We start from the raw sequence: 8,271 nt of genomic DNA, 5'->3' as shown, positions 1-8,271 counted from the left end.
AGGTGTATATAGACACTAATAATAATCTGTACCTGTTTTATTAATCCTTTGTAGCCATAACCAGATGTTATTAGAAAATTGTGTAAGATCTCTTGCAATTACAAACATATACACCCGTAGAGAAACCCAAGCATCTTCAGAGCATTGAACTCTTGACCTCTGGTCATCAAGTTTTTACAAACATACACTGCTTGAATGGATATTGAAAGAAACTTTTATTACATTGCAGATAAAAAAACCCATAGTTTATTTGTACAAAACACTGTAATTCTAAACAAAGAACCAAACATCAATAAACCCAAAATAAATGAAGCCCGCCTCCCAGTGGCACAGCGGTATGTCTGCGGACTTACAACGCTAGAATACGGGTTTCGATACCCGTGGTGGGCAGATCACAGATAGCCCATTGTGTAACTTTGCGCTTAATTACAAATAAGCAAACAAACAATAAAGGAAGCCATCTTAATTGAACAAAACAGCCCTACTAAACTAACATCCCGAGATATCAAGATATATTTACTAAGCTGTTAAGTAATTTCCGGTCATGTGACCTCTTTGTTCCATACTGCGTATATATATTCCTGTGTCTATGTAAACCCGATGATGACGTAAGCTTATCGAAACATTGTACATTTGTAATAAAGTTTCTTTCAATACCGGTTCAAACTGTCTTTAAACTTTATTTTCTAAAAAGTGGGTTCCTCGTCATCAAATTTGAAAACATAAACTGCTCTTAACCGATTGCATTAATAATACTGAGTCAATTGTTTGTTTGCTTGTTTTGAATTTTGCGCAAAGCTACACGAGGGCCATCTGCGCTAGCCGTCCCTAATTTACCAGTGTAAGACTAGAAGGAAGGCAGCTAGTCATCACCACCCACCGCCAACTCTTGGGCTACTCTTTTACCAACGAATACTGGGATTGACCGTCACATTATAATGCCCCCACGGCTGAAAGGGCGAGCATGTTTGGTGTGACGGGCATGAAATAGAGCAGCTTCATAAACATGTGGCAAACACGTGTTCCAAAATTGTAGCTCAGTTTTGGCTGATGTTTCAAAGAAGGGCGTTAAACACTCGACTTACTGATATTTCAAACACTGATCAACATATAATGTTTTATAAGTAATCAAGTAACAGTTATTTAACCGTTTCTGATATCAAAACTATCTGTTAAGATTATGCGTAAGTAATCAAGTAACAGTTATTTAACCGTTTCTGATATCAAAACTATCTGTTAAGATGATGAGTAAGTAATCAAGTAACAGTTATTTAACCGTTTCTGATATCAAAACTATCTGTTAAGATTATGCGTAAGTAATCAAGTAACAGTTATTTAACCGTTTCTGATATCAGAACTATCTGTTAAGATTATGAGTAAGTAATCAAGTAACAGTTATTTAACCGTTTCTGATATCAAAACTATCTGTTAAGATTATGCGTAAGTAATCAAGTAACAGTTATTTAACCGTTTCTGATATCAAAACTATCTGTTAAGATTATGAGTAAGTAATCAAGTAACAGTTATTTAACCCTTTCTGATATCAAAACTATCTGTTAAGATTATGAGAAATATAATAAATTAGAGGAATTTATTTGAACATTTTTATCAACAAAAAACGATTTGAATAAATAAATACGAAAAACCATAAAACTGAAAACATTACTTGCAGTAACGTCAAGCATACAATCCGTTTAAATAATTGTGAACTAAATGTGAGTTCTATCAGTAATCTATTTACGTCATTGTAAGGAAAATATGAACTAAATGTGAGTTCTATCAGTAATCTATTTACAACATTGTAAGGAAAATATGAACTAAATGTGAGTTCTATCAGTAATCTATTTACAACATTGTAAGGAAAATATGAACTAAATGTGAGTTCTATCAGTAATCTATTTACAACATTGTAAGGAAAACGTGAACTAAATGTGAGTTCTATCAGTAATCTATTTACAACATTGTAAGGAAAACGTGAACTAAATGTGAGTTCTATCAGTAATCTATTTACAACATTGTAAAGAAAGTATGAACTAAATGTGAGTTCTATCAGTAATCTATTTACATCATTGTAAGGAAAATATGAACTAAATGTGTGTTCTATCAGTAATCTATTTACAACATTGTAAGGAAAATATGAACTAAATGTGTGTGTTCTATCAGTAATCTATTTACAACATTGTAAGGAAAACGTGAACTAAATGTGAGTTCTATCAGTAATCTATTTACAACATTGTAAGGAAAGTATGAACTAAATGTGTGTTCTATCAGTAATCTATTTAGAACATTGTAAGGAAAGTATGAACTAAATGTGTGTTCTATCAGTAATCTATTTACAACATTGTAAGGAAAACGTGAACTAAATGTGTGTTCTATCAGTAATCTATTTACAACATTGTAAGGAAAACGTGAACTAAATGTGTGTTCTATCAGTAATCTATTTACAACATTGTAAGGAAAACGTGAACTAAATGTGTGTTCTATCAGTAATCTATTTACAACATTGTAAGGAAAACGTGAACTAAATGTGAGTTCTATCAGTAATCTATTTACATCATTGTAAGGAAAACGTGAACTAAATTGTGAGTTCTATCAATCTTAAGTTTTCAGTAGGAAATAAAAAGTAAGGTGACACTTATAAAACACCAAACATAAAAATACTACGTTGTCGATAACATGTCTCTCACGGAAACTTTTGAGAAAGACGCGAATCAAGTTTGAGACAAAAAAAATGATCTTTTTCTGGGAAAATACTTTCAAGAAAAAACAAAGAAAACGAAACGAAGTTCTAATTATTGTTAAAATCTCAGAAAAAAATGTCTTGAAGTCAAGTTTGTGGTCCAATGAAGCTTTAAAAAATTTTAATAAACATCATAGTATTTCAGAAACCTACGCAGTGTCTCGTTTCAACTAAACTTGACTAATAAGTTTCACTGAAACCCAATTTATGATTGCGGAGAAGTGGAGTTTGTGGACATTAATGTCTAAAATAGGTCGCTATAGTTACACAGGTAAGCTGAAACCTCTTCTGAACCAGAGCGTCATCAAACCATAATTTTGTTTTCCATATCGCGCATTTCCAACTTGTTACCAAGACGATATAAATACGTATGTGTGTGTGTGTGTGTCCGGTTTGGTTATAACAAAACTTTCCATGGCGAAAAAGTTTATAATTAATTATATAACAAACAAGAAAAAAAAACACTGATGATCATAGAAATGTGCAGGTTTATAATGTGTCATAATAAATGAACTGATCGACAAAGTTTATAATTAATAATATGATAAACAAGAAAAAAAACACCGATGATCATAGAAATGTGCAGGTTTATAATGTGTCACAATAAATGAATTGATCGATAAAGTTTATAATTACTAATATAACAAACAAGAAAAAAAACACTGATGATCATAGAAATGTGCAGGTTTATAATGTGTCATAATAAATGAACTGATCGAAAAAGTTTTTAATTACTAATATAACAAACAAGAAAAAAAAACACCGATGATCATAGAAATGTGCATAGAAATATGAACTGATCATTATAGAACGCCATCTAGCGATTAAAATTAGCGTAAGTTGCGCAAATACAATGTTGAACACGTATTTTGAAATTATATTAAATTAGATAAGCAATACTTTTTTTTCTTTCCATTTTAATGACGACTAGTTTTGAAAACCCTAAATAATATCATACGATGAATAAAATATAAACAAATAAAAAATAACTAAAGATACAAAAATCGCATCTTAAGAATCAAAATTCCGTGCCTGTTTATCGTTTGTAAACATTTTAGTATAGAAATGAAAACAATACAAAAACATTAACTTCACATCGATATTCATGAACCTAGGAAACCCAGCTATCTATAATTTTCATACCATCTGGAGTTTTTACAAAACGGGGGGCGGGGCGTACACTTATCTGCGCTCTTATATTCTCTTGTTCCTATCGGTCTAGTCCCCCCCCCCCTGTGGCACAGCGGTATGACTTGACTGAGGACTTACAACGCTAGAAACTGGGTTTCGATACCCATGGCGGGCAGAGCAAACAAACAAACAAACCTATCTGTCTAATAATTGTTTTTTGTTGATTATTCATGTATCCTTCATAACGTATTCATCATGTTGACTGAAGACCGGTTTGAATGTTATGTTTTTGTTGATTATTATATGTATCCTTCATAACGTATTCATCATGTTGACTGAAGACCGGTTTGAATCTAATGTTGTTTATTGATTGTTATATGTATCCTTCATAACGTATTCATCATGCTGACTGAAGCTCGGTTTGAATGTAACACGTTTCTACGAGGTATAAAAACACTTTCGAAGACAATAGTTCTTTTTATAGATTCATTTAAAAATCAGCCATGTAATAGTTTCTGTAACACATACTGGAAGGACTGTGTTACATGAAGTTTCACACAATTCACAGCTAATGTCGTAATGAAAGATTGAAAGCACCTTCCGTATAACAAGCAGGGAGCTTTTAAAAATCCTCTCGTGTTCAAAAAGAATCCAAACATATTGATTGTCTATGTCGAGGAGAGGACTATGTCTCTTTTTGTTTGTTTGGAATTAAGCACAGAGCAACAAGGGTATGGTTATATCAGACAAAGTAACTTGTATATCCTTGATTTATATATAGTAACAAATCTATTGTTAGATCAGACAATGTAGCTAGTATATTCTTGCTTTAGATAAGGTAACAAGGGTATGGTTAGATCAGACAAAGTAACTTGTATATCCTTGATTTATATATAGTAACAAATCTATTGTTAGATCAGACAATGTAGCTAGTGTATTCTTGCTTTAGATAAGGTAACAAGGGTATGGTTAGATCAGACAAAGTAACTTGTATATCCTTGATTTATATATATTAACAAATCTACTGTTAGATTTTGTTATTTCTACTAATATGCTAATTTGATTGACACGTTTTCTTTTCAGAAGTGTTATATATATGCAATGCTATGAGCAATGGCCTTAGTTTCTTTAGTTTCAATATTTTTGAAACATATGAGTCTCAAAATAGCCCCACGTTTTGTTTTTGTAAACAATCTAGATGAGATAAAATATTTAATTGAAGCGATCTGTAAGTATTAAAACATCCAAGGATAATATATCTTATACAAATCGAATGCAACTTAGATCTTCGGATTCATATGGATTACACATGATGCACAGAGAATTTCCTAATTGCTTAAAACTCGAGGACTTACCTAAAATATTGTTCGGCAACTGATGAATATGAACCTGGGTTTCATTAGGAAGTTGATTAGGTAGTCCTGGAAACCCTTCCTGAGACCAAGATGTAATGGACCCTATGGAAGCGCGGTTGAGAGACACAGACTGGAAGATCCCATTGATTTTTGAGTTGAAGCTGGAAAACTCCTTGTTAGGATTAGAGGATGTTGAGTTTGTGGAACTATATGTTTCCTCTGCCAGTGTGTCACAAGATGCAGGATTAATTCCTGGAAAAGTGTCCGAATCATCCGTAATAACCACGGCTGGGGGTAACTTTAACTTTGTTATTGTCCGTAAAGATTGGAGCGGAGGCCTGGTGTGGACAGTTTCGTCTCCAAAGACCATGATTCGCTTTGTTTTGTGAAGTTCACAAATAATTCCAGTTTTAAAACATTTCCAGCCGCCCTGGTGTTTAAAAATGCAAAGATATTTAATGTATTTAGCATGTGCCTAAAATAAATAATAATAGCAGTGTTTATCTCGAAATACGAGAATAATTTCGATTTTTTAAAACTACAATATTTTTTTATGAACGACACGTTTTGATAATATATTGTTTCTTCCAATATAACCAAACATTATAAACCTCTTATTGTTAAATCTTTTAGACAGACTAAACACTGAGTAGCTCGAAACGAATATCCTCCGGGAGGTCAACAGTTAATTTACGGACATACAACGCTAAAATCTGACATTAAATTCCCTCGCGGTGGACACAGCGCAGATAACCCATTGTATAGCTTTGTGCAAAGGAAGCGATAATAAAACAGCAAACAAAATGAACTGTAAACTGAAGTTTCTAAGCTAGGTTATGTCGCTACAGATGTGTATTTCTTATTCAAGTGTGCAAAACGTTCGGTAATTATGTTTCATTTTTCTAACATAAGCACCTCTTAATTTTGTAATCCATTTTCGATTCCAAACTTATAGTAATATTTTTTCATGGGTCTTTATAATATACTAAAAATAAGAAAATTATTTAGCATATATAAATATAAAGGCCACATTCTCCCACTACACTACTTCCCCGTAGCAAGAGAAAGCGAAGGGTTTATTCTTTAAGAAATCTGCATACCTGAACAAGCTATTTTAACCGTTTCATATCGTATTCAACAGATAATGTTCAAAATCACAACATCATCTCGTTACGTTCACGACAAAGTTAGATTAGGTTCGTGCCGAGACCGTAAAAAGTTGAAAAGTATTGTGATGTTTACAGAACATATTTTATTTGTTCATTTCAGAACCTTTGCGCAAAGCTCTATCAAGGGATATCTGCGCATAATCATCTCTCATTTTAAACTGTAGTTAAAAACACTCACCGCCAATTCCTGGGCTGACAAAATAATGCTTTTTTGAGCATGACCTTTATAGTTCATCTGTGGCCTCAAACTGTGAAGCACTTTCTTGCTAAAACGGGATGCGAACCATGAACTCTCAGATTTATATTCCGAACACTATACTAAGCCTTTTTTCTACAATAACGTCTTCTAATGTGTTGTACATAACACATTTTAGTGTTAAACTAAAGCCCAGAAAGACTATTTACACCCTTTTGCTTTTTATTCATGACTCAAACGAACTGTAAAACAGATAAAATCATTTTAAGTTAGTACGGTTCTTCTTGTTTTAAATGGTAATATAACTGGTAATTTATTATTTTAATGTTAATATTTAGATGTTCACTACTAAAACTTCCTATTGAACAGCGGGAAAATGATCTGTTGATTAGAAACTTAAGTTCTCTAAAGATTTACTCTCAATGGTAAAATAGTCAATTTTAAGGTAATTTCATATTTTTTTACATAGGGGGGAGTGATTTGAACTCATGATTTCACGTAACGATAAATACACTAGTCAGAAGATTGACAACCTGGATGTCAAAAGAGTTAATTTGGACTGAACGAAACGGTTTTTATTGTTTTTAAGCGCGAAGCTACACAATAGGTTATCTGCTGTGTGCCCACTGCGGATATCGAATCCCTAATTTTAATGCTCTAAACCTTCAAGTTTAACGCTGAGCTACAGGGGACGCATTTTAAAGAATAATTTACAGGAGTTTCAAATGGACAAAAAATTCCTAATTGGTCAGTTTTTGCAAAGAATTAGTTTGATTCAAAGAAGATTCGAAACTAAATAGAAACTACAGAATTAAGACTCAAGTTTTAAACTAAGTATCTGAAGCGGTTCTTAGGTTTTGAGTTTATCTACAACGTGTATTTCACCAAACAATGTTTTAACATAGCCGGTAAAAATATGTAATTTTTCATCTTAACATATCACCATTTCTATTATAAACCCTATTATAAGTTATAGCTATGAGCAACGATCTACGTATTCTATTTTGATACTGACTCCCTAGAAATTGGAAATAATAAGTCTGCTCTTCGGAATTAATCAATTTTAATTTACTATTTGTATTAAGTTACTTGGAGAGTAGATGTAATTATGATGTTTCAAAAGGAGAAAAAAAGAAGGTTTACATTAAAGAGTAAAATTAGATCATTATGACTGTTAAGAGACTGCTTGAAATTTAAATGCAACTTGGACTTACTTTTGAGGAGCTGTTTCTTAATTCACTTATATGGGAGTAGCATACATTATACAGAGGAGTTTTCAATCGCATCGAAGACCATGATTCTGGTCTAGTGTCTTCTATAACAAGTTTCCATTGAACGTAAGGAGGCGCTGTAGTAGAGCACGTCTCAGAAGCTAAAGGATCGATTGTTCGAATAGAAATGCTACTGACTGATCGCCTCTCCGAGGTGCTCGTACTTCTCTCTCAAACACTATTACCCAAGTCTTTCTTACGGTACAAACATCGATCCGTGATGATAAATAGCTGGTACGCATGCGCCAATTAACAGCTAGAGTTATTTATATTCTATTTCTAATACAATGATTTGAATACAAAAAGTGTCGTTCTGCTTGCTAATGAACTGCTAGTATTTATAATGTAATCTCGATAATGATGTCGGATTTCATCTTATCTTCTTACGTTATTGTAACTTTAACTTCAT

The 8,271-nt window shown here is 32.7% G+C and overlaps 1 protein-coding gene across 1 annotated transcript in view; it reads right to left on the bottom strand.

Moving 5' to 3' along the window:
* Nucleotides 1–8,008, bottom strand: part of LOC106467090 (putative thiamine transporter SLC35F3) — a 31,175-nt gene extending 23,167 nt beyond the window's left edge. The window contains exons 1-2 of the mRNA XM_022395214.1: nucleotides 7,806–8,008; nucleotides 5,227–5,656 (exon numbers count right to left, since the gene is read on the bottom strand). The gene's annotated coding sequence lies outside the window, so the exon portion shown is untranslated. The remainder of the gene's footprint in view (nucleotides 1–5,226; nucleotides 5,657–7,805) is intronic.
* Nucleotides 8,009–8,271: the final 263 nt, after the last annotated feature.

The sequence above is a fragment of the Limulus polyphemus genome, unplaced genomic scaffold (assembly GCF_000517525.1).
Source record: "Limulus polyphemus unplaced genomic scaffold, Limulus_polyphemus-2.1.2 Scaffold2485, whole genome shotgun sequence".
Taxonomy (NCBI): domain Eukaryota; kingdom Metazoa; phylum Arthropoda; class Merostomata; order Xiphosura; family Limulidae; genus Limulus; species Limulus polyphemus.
Note: the sequence above shows the minus strand (reverse complement) of the source record. Positions and strands in the feature narration are given on the sequence as shown.